Here is a 10,227-nt window from a genome sequence, read left to right as displayed (position 1 = left end):
CAGAAAATCGAACAAATACAAATCCGTGAGACTGATTGATATATGAAATAACTTGGACGGTACCAAACAAGGTCGGATTTATCAACTGATTGAACTACGCATAACCTGTGATATTTCAATTATTTAAACAAATATAATGCGGAAAATAAATAACACAGACACCAGAAGTTTTGTTAACGAGGAAACCGCAAATACAGAAAAACCCCGGGACCTAGTCCAGATTGTACATCATACTGTATTAAGCCACTACAAACACTAGCCTACTACAAGTTAACTTCGGACTGGAATGTAGTTGAACCCTAACCAAGTCTCAAACCGATTAAGGTACAGTCACATTCCTTACGCCTCTAGAACAGGAACCAATTGATAATCCGGTCTTATACTTCCGAAGAGCGGCCTAGAAATATCAATCACCTCACAATAACTTAACTATATGGTAGTAGAAGAAGTTATTGCGGATCCACAAAGTCTGTGACGAAGAACTTTGTGATTACTTTTTATAACTTACCTATCGAAGATATATCTCGAGCAAATCTTAGAGAAGATAGTACTCAGTACGATAGAACAAGTAATATCAGAATACGCAACTACAGAGAAAATATTTGGATCTGTCTTCACGAATCCCAAATGAAGTCTTCAAGTTGTTAACCTAATATGATTTTGGAAAAACCTAGGTTAAAGGAGAATCGACTCTAGTACGCAACTAGGACACAGGAAAGTGCCAACATTAGGTTTTCCAGTTGCTAGAGTTCTCCCTTATATAGTCTTTCAAATCAGGGTTTCTTACAATCAAAGCTAGGATAGCTTAGTAATAAAGCATTCAATATTCAACGTTAGATGAAAACCTGGTTTAAGATTCAAACTAAGTCTGCTTAGAAATAAAGCAATTAATCTCCACTGTTAGATAGTCTTAGCTTGTTACACACAAAAGCAATATACCTTCATTTAGATATGGGTAATCGTACCTAAACGTGTATATTGAGTTGGCTTAATAACAGTTAACCGATGTTAGCCATATGAACACTTTTGTCTTAACCACATTCATCTAACACTTGCAGATCAAATATGATGATCAATCAATCATGATAGATAATCAAATGAATCTAATTATGTTCCACATAGAGTTTTTCAATTGTACAATATTTCATAGAAATATATATGCACAAGTTGAAACAAAATCGAATTGATTCGTAATCGTACAAAGTACTTATACAAGAATCAATTCATGAAAATTAAGCCATGGTTTGCAAAGATTGCATTCCTTAATTCATAAATCTGTAAAGTCATCAAATACACTAAATTGGTGAGAATGGCATTAGCCAGCATATGAAGTTTTTTTTTAAAAAAAAAAAATTAAAAAAATATATATATTAATAAGAAAGGAATTTCATTGATCAAATTAAGAGATTACACCCAGTCTCTCACTAATAAGAGTTTCTACTTAAATCGGCAGAGAATGAGACCACACTATATTGGTTCTAGCCTCCTTAGCTAATATATCAGCTACCTCATTAGTCTCCCTAGGTACATATTTGCATATCCAGTGATTAAATGACTTAAGCAGAACTTGACAATCAATAATAATATTGTGTGTAGTCCATCTAGCAACACCTACTTTGCCATTTATGACATTTATTACATTTAAACTATCACCCTCCGGAAAGAAATTGCTAATATTCTTCTCCTTAGCCCACTTGATACTTCCCAAAGCAGCTAAGACTTCAGCCTTTTCAGCATCTTGCGCTACTGCTGGTTTGCACACTGCCCCCGGCATATCCCTGTATCATCAGTTGTCACAAAACCAGCACCCATTTGATTAGAGTTGATCTTTCCCAAAAATGCATGAAGCCTTGGATCGAACTTATGAAGGCACCCCCTAATAAAACTACCAGCAGACATACGGGTGCCTACATACTGAACAATGGTTAAGTAACCTGTTCGATCAGTAGTTTATAAAGTTGCTCTTTGACCCAACTCTATCCATACTGAAGATAAGGCTACTCCCAGTTCTCTCAGATAACTGAGAAAAATGAAATTGGATCTGAGATTTCTGCAGCTTGATTTAAGAACAATCTTCAGTTATTTATTCATATCTTCAACAGAAAATGAGTGCAAGTCTGGTAAGATTAAGAAACTTGATGAAATTGGCAAGAGTGATGTAAGGATCCATCTACTTGTAAGGATTATCAAGGTCTTTCTTCCGAAGGAGTCATTTCAACATCCAATTCCATGCCAATTACAACAGTTTCCATGCCAATTACAGCAGTTTCCGTGCCAATTACAACAGTTTCCGTGCCAATTACAACAGTTTTCATGTAGGTTGCCTTGTTGCCATGAGTGTGAAGATTCATTCATACAGGATTTAAAGTCTAAGAGATCACTTCTATCATCGTCATGGCAGTTCTGTGAGGCTAGTGGGAATTGAGTGATGCTGGAGAGGGAAAATGTTGTCAGGCTTTTCAGGTTTGATTTCGCAAATTTTGATTTTGTTTGATTTGTTGTTTTCTTGATTAAAACATATAGTAATTAGTACTTTGTTTGTGTTATAAATATTCAGATCCAAATTTGTGTTACTCGAGATGAGATTTCAAAGATCAGCTCAGCGATTGAAGATCTTAACCTGCATATTTAGGTTCTGCAAATCCTGAATTTGTATACATTGAACATTTTGATTAAGAATCTAGCTGTCAAGTAGGCCAAGTTAATCCTGACAAATGAATGATATAGGGATGAAGATACTTGATGAAAGTGGCAACAATAATATTATGATCCATCTTTTTGTAATAATTTTCAAGGTCTTTGTTCCCAAGGTTGATTGAGATGACTCGATGATAAACGATCTGAAGAGTTTGAACATCTAATTCCTTGCCAATTGCAACAGTTTTCGTATATGTTGCCTTGTTGTCATGGTGATAAACGATTTGAAGAGTCGTTCGAAGAGAATTTTAAGTTTAAGAGAGCACTTCTATCCTCGTCATGGCAGCCATGGCAGGATAGTGGGAATTGAGTGATGCTGATGAAGAATGTGGTACTTCACAATATCATGGTACGTATACGTAGATACATATATACAGATGTGAAAGACATAAACATTGAGCTTTTTGACCTTTCCATATCTTTCCCAAATGAAGTTTAAAAATTGTTAGGTAGTGTTAGTTTGTCTCAGTTCACTTATATGTTTTTTTTTTCTTTTTCAGAAGGGACATCTTTGAACATCTCTCTTTGGTCAATAATAAAGAGATCGATTTTGACGCCTTCAAAGCTACCTTTCCTGTTTCTGGGATTAATAAGTTTATAAACTCTCAAGGTTTGGTGATCAACCGGGATGCCAGCAGCAAACAGACAGGTACCTGGTCACGTGAGGAACCAAATTCACCTTTCTGGAGTTTACGTGGTGTCCTCTTGAGCAGTATTAGCTGAGTTATGGAAGCAGACAAGAAAGAGAAAGGAGCTATGGAAGCAGAAAACTCCATCCTTAAAGCTGAAGTCAATAAAGGGAGTGGTGAGAAAAGTGCTCTTGTCAATGGTCTCGAAAACAAGTTTTACATTTGACTTCAGCTTTAAGGATGGAGTTTTTTGCTTCTATAGCTGCCTTTGACAATCACCAACCACCAGGTGGTTGAAAATTAGGAGACAACAGTACGTCCAATGTTCAGACTAACCGTTACTATGGAAAATATTTTCTATAGTGGTCGTCAACACTGCAGATTTGACTCCCAACAGAGACGGGGCAATATTCCCTACATTTGGGTTAAGAGGAAAAAGAGAGGGAACTCGCCAAAAGAAAGAAATCAAAAGTGGATGTGGATGTGGATGTGGATTTGGATGTGGATGTGGATGTTTTTAGAGGGAAATTCAGTGGTTACTAAGGTTATCAATCCAATATGCATGTGTACCAGACAACAGAAGCACTGCTGATTGGAATATAATGAATTTGCTGATATTCCTCCTGAGAAAATTAGTGAGTAATCCGCCACTGTCCATGTATGTGCCATAAAAACATTGTTATTCCAGTTTTGTAACTTTTCTATTTTTTATAATCCTGATGTTGTGGTTTAAAAAGGCGCTTGTGGGGCGCGCTTTAAGGCGCTTTTTTGCGCTTCAGATCCTAGACGCTTCTAGAGCGCCGCTTTACGAATTGGTTTATATTAGAAAGTGAAAAGTCTGCCTTTAAAGCCCAGTAGAGCCTGTTTCACGTTTTTAGCTAAATGCTAGTAAACGTAATTTGTAGGGCATGGTGATCATGATGACGATGACTATCTACATGATGATATGAATGATGCAGACATTCATGGCTAGTATATTTAAATAGCTCTTGGGTAAAATATGCAATATCAGTATGCCATATGCGTAGTTAGTCTAATTGCTCTTTTCATTATGTATGAACTTCATAATTTTCTTTTACTAGGTTGATAACTTCTTATTTATATATATTATTATATATTTCAAAAAGCTCGCTTTCGCTTTACGCTTTGGTATGAGAGCGCTTCGCCCCACGCTTTTGCGTTCTAAAACCTATTATTAATGTTAGTTATAACTGGCAGCTAATCAGTTTTTCCTGAACCAGGAGTACTTAATAATCAAGTATGGTGATGAACAATACCCACCGGCAGCGATCAAGTAAGTCACGAAGAATGCTATGCCATGCATAGGCACAACATTTGTGCGGATTACAAAAAATTTGCCAGTCACAATGAAGCTTTGGCGGTCGACTCAACCGATGACTCGGAGATTACAAAAGCGGACTGACTTCATATGTGTAAAATTCTCACCACTGACGAATTCAAGGTATAACAATTTGATTACACCTGATGCATTCTTTGAAGTCTCATTAATGTGATACATTTTGACTGTAAAATGAGATAGTGTACGCAATTTCAGGTCACATACATAGTCGGATTCATGTATTGTTTAGTCATTTTCACCTCTTTTTACCATTGCATTGGTTTGCAAAAATATTTATTGTTTCCTAGGAATGTATTCTTTGTCATAAAGGTCTGCATTTGTACTTCATAATCGAAGATATAATTATATGGGAAATGGATTTTCGGTTTCTTGGAGAGATTTCTGTAGGAAAGTAATATGTTTATAACTTATCATGCTATAGTTATGAATACACTGCACAGATTTCTCCACTGAGAGTGAGGATTTATTTCAGAACAACTGTATGTATCCTGTATGTTGTTCTGAACAGAGTAGGATAGTAACATAGAACTCCTTGTGTTTGTATCTCACTAAGTAAACCTGAAAGATGTTTTGTTGGTAAAGCCATTCTCAACTGGATCTGGTTGATTATTGCACCAGCATTTCGCTAAGATCTTAGGTTCTGGGTTTGTTCTAGGGTAAACTTAGTTTTAAATTCTACATTGTTTCTTAGTTGTTAACCTGCTCCTCTTCAAATGACAGAACTATCTTCGCAGGACATGATGCAGCTGCTGCAATAGAATCAACCGCAGTACCTATAAAGACCGAGTAATCTAGATGGCGCTAAAGCTGCATTGCTTCACAACCTCCAGAACCCCACCACAGTCACCACCAGCACCACCAAATGAATCGTCGTAATACTGGTTTATGTTATTTCGGAGCCCTTACATATACCCTGGAGGGACAACTTCTCCTAATCATTGCAGTGTGATTTTTCCTCGCAACCTGTAAGTTTTAATCTTTGATTTCATTGTTATTCTGTACATTTCCGTGGATTATATACTAAATAGGGTTTGGATTTTAAAATCTATTAAATGGTTTAAAAAGGCGCTTTTGGGGCGCGCTTTTGGGCGCTTTTTTGCGCTTCAGGTCCCAGGCGCTTCTAGAGCGTCGCTTTACGAATTGGTTTACATTAGGATATAAAAAGCTGGCTTTTGAAGCCCAGTAGGGCCTGTTTCACGTTTTCTAACTAAATACTAATAGTCCTAACTTATGATGATCATGATGACGATGACTGTCTACATGATGATATGAATAATGTTGACATTCGTGGCTAGTATATTCAAATAGCTCTTGGGCAGAATAAGCAGTTAGCAGTATCAATATGCCATATGCTTAGTTAGTTTAATTGTTCCTTTTGTTATGTCTGAACTTCGTAGTTTTCTTTAATTAGGTTGACAAACTTCCTATTTATATATATTATCATATACTTTAAAAAGCTCGCTTTCGCAGCGCTTTACGCGTTGCTAGGAGAGCGCTTCGCCCCGCGCTTTCGCTTTTTAAAACCTTCTATTTGCTCTACATGGATTTTTTTTTTCTCTCTGTAATATTGTTTTTCTATCCATATGATTTTAATCAGGATTATCCTTTATTTCATTGTATGTAAGGTGTATGTAGTATGTACAGTTAAGGTGTATGTAGTGATAGATCTTGAATTATACATATACACTCGTGAGCTGTCGGTTCTCTTTGCACATCATGCCATGCTGACAACTTGATGAATATTTCCATCTTTAGCCTTAAATTGAAAGCACTTCAGTTTCGTCACAGTATTGTTTCCTTTACAACGTATAGGCTGAATATATATGAATCATATTTATGCATGATTCCTTTACTTTACATCATGTAAATCGGCTGAAGATTTATAAATCTTTTTTATCCATGAATCCTTTCCTTCACAACATATAGTTGCATAGTTTTTTGATAACCACAAAACTCGCGCAGATGTCTCTGAGAAACTGTACTGAATTTACTCACGCATGCACATTTAAGAACATAAGTATTGGTGTGCTAGAACAGAACAGACCTAAGGCATCTCTTATTGGAAAACCTGCCACCATCCTTGGCTGCCATGACTGATAGCCTTGAAATGCTTATTTTTTCCAGACACTGCCCCTGCATTTCCTTTACTGCTAACATCATTGGTCAAGTCTGTAGGATAAATATAATGTTTACTATCATACCTTAGCTAGTAGATAGAAAATCAGATCATGGTGTTGTTGTTTTCATCTATATGTTTGTTTGATTATGTACTGATCTGAGAAGAGATTTTTGTTCGAAAGTTTTTATATCACGTGATCATGATAATTTATCAAATTTTTTTCCTGATTTTCATCCCAAGTTTAGCTGAACGTTTACTTATTCGAAATTCTTCTAGTATGGGTTGAGAAAAAGGTGTTGACTGGTGTCCCTAATGCCATGCACAAAGTGCAACAATTCTCTGTGGACTTCTGCAATGTCTCTGTCACAGAAGAATCATAGGTCCATATAAGACTAGACTGATCATCTGGCATGATATAACTTTATTGTCATTTTCCTAAAGCAATGTGATAAATCAAACGCCTAGGAATTGGAATCTTGATTCTGAGTTGCCTTGTATGATTTCGCCATCTCGTTGAGACACGGTGTGGTGTTGTCTCATGAACCTACAAATCCTTATGCATATTCCCCACATTAATGGATGAACATTGTATTATGGTATCTTACTACATAAACCAAGTATATAATCGTTTTTTGTTTTTCATTTCAAGGTTGAAACTATGATGGCCTAATTGCTTAATTTACTTTTTGCAGGAGTCATTAGCCGCCCATCATCAGATTATTTGAGGTTCTCAGCTATGCTATGTTTATCTGTCAATAATCCCAGTTAACATCTCAAGTCTTGGCCAATTTTAGTCTCGGACGTTTCCTTACTTGCAAGGAGAAGAAAAATGTCTGTAATAAAGATATTTACATAGTGAATTATCCTATTAGTTTGATCGCGAATCATTAGAGTTAGAATCCATTTATCTGTCCGTTCATCCCAGTCCTTGAATCATTCAGAGATTTCGGAATGGGGTTTTGCCATCTTTTCTATACATACTTGGAAGTTGTATATCATAACACTTTTGGTTGTGCTGGAGAAAAAGTACATTTAGAGCATCAGTGAGTTGAGCTGTTACATCGGGGTGCTTGACGTATCGAAAGACCAGAGCTAGCGAAAGAAATTTTGCACAATTTTGTTCTATCTGTTAGTATACAATCTGTAGGTTTGAGTTTAAAAATCTCAAGTTTTTTTTTTGTTCTTGTTCTGTGAAACCTGATTGTTGTCAAGGCAACTACCGCCCTATTGTTGAGGCAAATTAATATCCCAACACCAATACATTGTTTGTTTTAGGGAATGACCAGATCTGGACTAGGTGTAAAAACCGCTGTACAAAGAGGTGAGCTGTCCTGGTCAATTCCTTTAGACTGTACCATAGTACAGTGATGGCTTGAATACGACTGGGATGGGATTAGTCCGGACTTGCCCATGCTTTTCGAAGTTTGATTTGCTTAGCTGTTATCCACACAGATGCACCAAATCTTTTTGTTTTAGGTCAAGTCGACAAGTCAAGGTGGACCTTGACCTCTTGGCATGCTGTTTAAACTCATTTGCCCCAAAGATATCGGAACAGAGTTTAACGGAGTTAACTGGAAATTAAAGTTGTGTCCGGATGATCATCGATAAGTTGCACAAACTATTCTTGGTAGTATCATCTAGGGATAATGGAATAGGGACTATTCTTGGTAGTATCATCTAGGGATAATGGAATAGGAATATGGATTATGACCCCCTGGTTGCAAATCTCCTCGAATTCTCAAAATGAAAAACGGGTGCAATAACATAGTTTATCCAAGGAAAGATAAAAGCCGCCAGACTTTGTTTAGCGCAGGGGCTATGAAGTGAATGTTCTCATTTTTTTTTTAAATAGTCAAAGGCCCTCAAAAGGGCTAATGATCCTCCTCAATTGTTGGAAGGATCCAAACAGGGGGTTTAGACCAGTACATAGAGAGATTGTTTTGTTTAGCCCATAGAGCAAGCTCATGAGCGACAGAGTTACAAATCCTAGGTTGAAAACCGTAAATACATGCAGATAACTTAGAAGAAAAAAAGAGAATGTCTTTAAAAATAGCATCCGTCCTAGCATCTCCATCGAAATTCCCAGCTGAAAATTGGTCGATGAGAGCTTTGGTATCACTTTCAACAATTATGTGAGTTAATCGTTGTTCCACAGCTTTCTTCAGAACTGGCCAGATGGCTCTTGCTTCAGCTTCTTCGGCAGAGAGGGCATCAAAGACTAAGGAAGCACAAAATGTTGCTTTTTTTGAGAAGTCTCGCATCACAATTCCTGCACCATTTGCTCCAGTTATAGTATCAAAGGCACCATCAGTATTGTATTTAATCCAACCAAAGGAAGGGGGCACCCATTTATCACAAATATTGACATGTAAAGAAGGAGGGATGGGCAGTCTAGGGTTAATAGATGTTCTAGTGAGAAGCATGGCTCTGGCTAGGGATGCACATGGGTCGGGTTGGGTCGGGTTTGGCCTCACCCGTCACCCAACCCACTGATGGTGGGTAACAGAAGTTGTCACCCGCAACCAACCCAACATTACAATGGGTCGATTTTCATCCGACCCACATTACGGTGGGTTGGATCGGGTGGGTGGTGGATTACCCACCATAAAATACAATGAACATTACATTAAGAACTCAATTGAAATAAGCCAACCCAAAATCAATCTTAGGAAACAAAACCCTAATTAGTATTTACAAATTACAATGATTCCTAGTCTCACCTTTGGTTGTTGGTTTACTGGTGAGGATGTTGATTGATTGCTGCTAGTGATGCTGTGATTTGATTTACAAAGCGAAGAGAAAATGAAAAAATAAACTGAGCCTCTGAGATTGTCGTTGAAGGGAACTGATTGAAGACTCTTCAGTGAAGAGAAGCTACCGATGATTAGGTTTAGGCATTATATATTATCACTTCAATGGATGTGGTTCATCTAGGATATGTAATCTAAGGGTTAGCATTAATTTAGAAATATTTAGGTGGGTGGGTGGGTTGGGTCGGGTGAGGGAAGTTGTCACCCACAGTCGACCCACCATACGATGGGTTTTGATGTTGTGACCCATAGTCGACCCGCTTCTAAGTGGGTTGGGTCGGGTGCGGGTAATTTCAGGCGGGTGTGGGTTGGGTTGGTGGGTTGAGTCGGTTTTGTGCAGCCCTAGCTCTGGCTCTAGATACGACATTAGTAAAGTTTTCTTTATTACCCTGGAAAACAAGATTATTTCTACTAGTCCAGAGAGACCATAAAATAGCAACAAAGAGACATTGATCCTCCTCATACAGCCTGGAAGGAGGATCAACAAGCCAGAAAAGAAGCCAGTCTGTAAAAGATTTGTTCTGAAAAAATTGAGTGTTAATGTTAAAATCATAAATAAACCAGACTCTACTAGCAAATGAACAATTGACCAAAGCATGCATAATAGATTCA

General features: G+C 37.4%; 1 long non-coding RNA gene across 3 annotated transcripts; it reads left to right on the top strand.

The window, feature by feature from the left end:
• The first annotated feature begins 2,002 nt into the window (after positions 1-2,002).
• On the top strand, positions 2,003-8,024 carry LOC113290134. Of its 3 annotated transcripts, none has more exons than XR_003331427.1 (6): positions 2,003-2,463; positions 2,558-3,046; positions 3,201-3,961; positions 4,568-4,788; positions 5,407-5,651; positions 7,498-8,024. It is a non-coding gene; the product is annotated as an uncharacterized LOC113290134 (long non-coding RNA). The 3 variants fall into 3 exon arrangements; XR_003331426.1 differs by having other exon boundaries at positions 3,198-3,961; positions 5,421-5,651; positions 7,498-8,023; XR_003331425.1 differs by having other exon boundaries at positions 3,198-3,961; positions 7,498-8,023.
• Positions 8,025-10,227: the final 2,203 nt, after the last annotated feature.

This window comes from Papaver somniferum, chromosome 6 (assembly GCF_003573695.1).
Source record: "Papaver somniferum cultivar HN1 chromosome 6, ASM357369v1, whole genome shotgun sequence".
NCBI classification, from domain to species: Eukaryota; Viridiplantae; Streptophyta; class Magnoliopsida; order Ranunculales; family Papaveraceae; genus Papaver; species Papaver somniferum.
The sequence above is the reverse complement of the archived record's forward strand: the minus strand, read 5'-3'. Positions and strand labels throughout refer to the sequence as shown.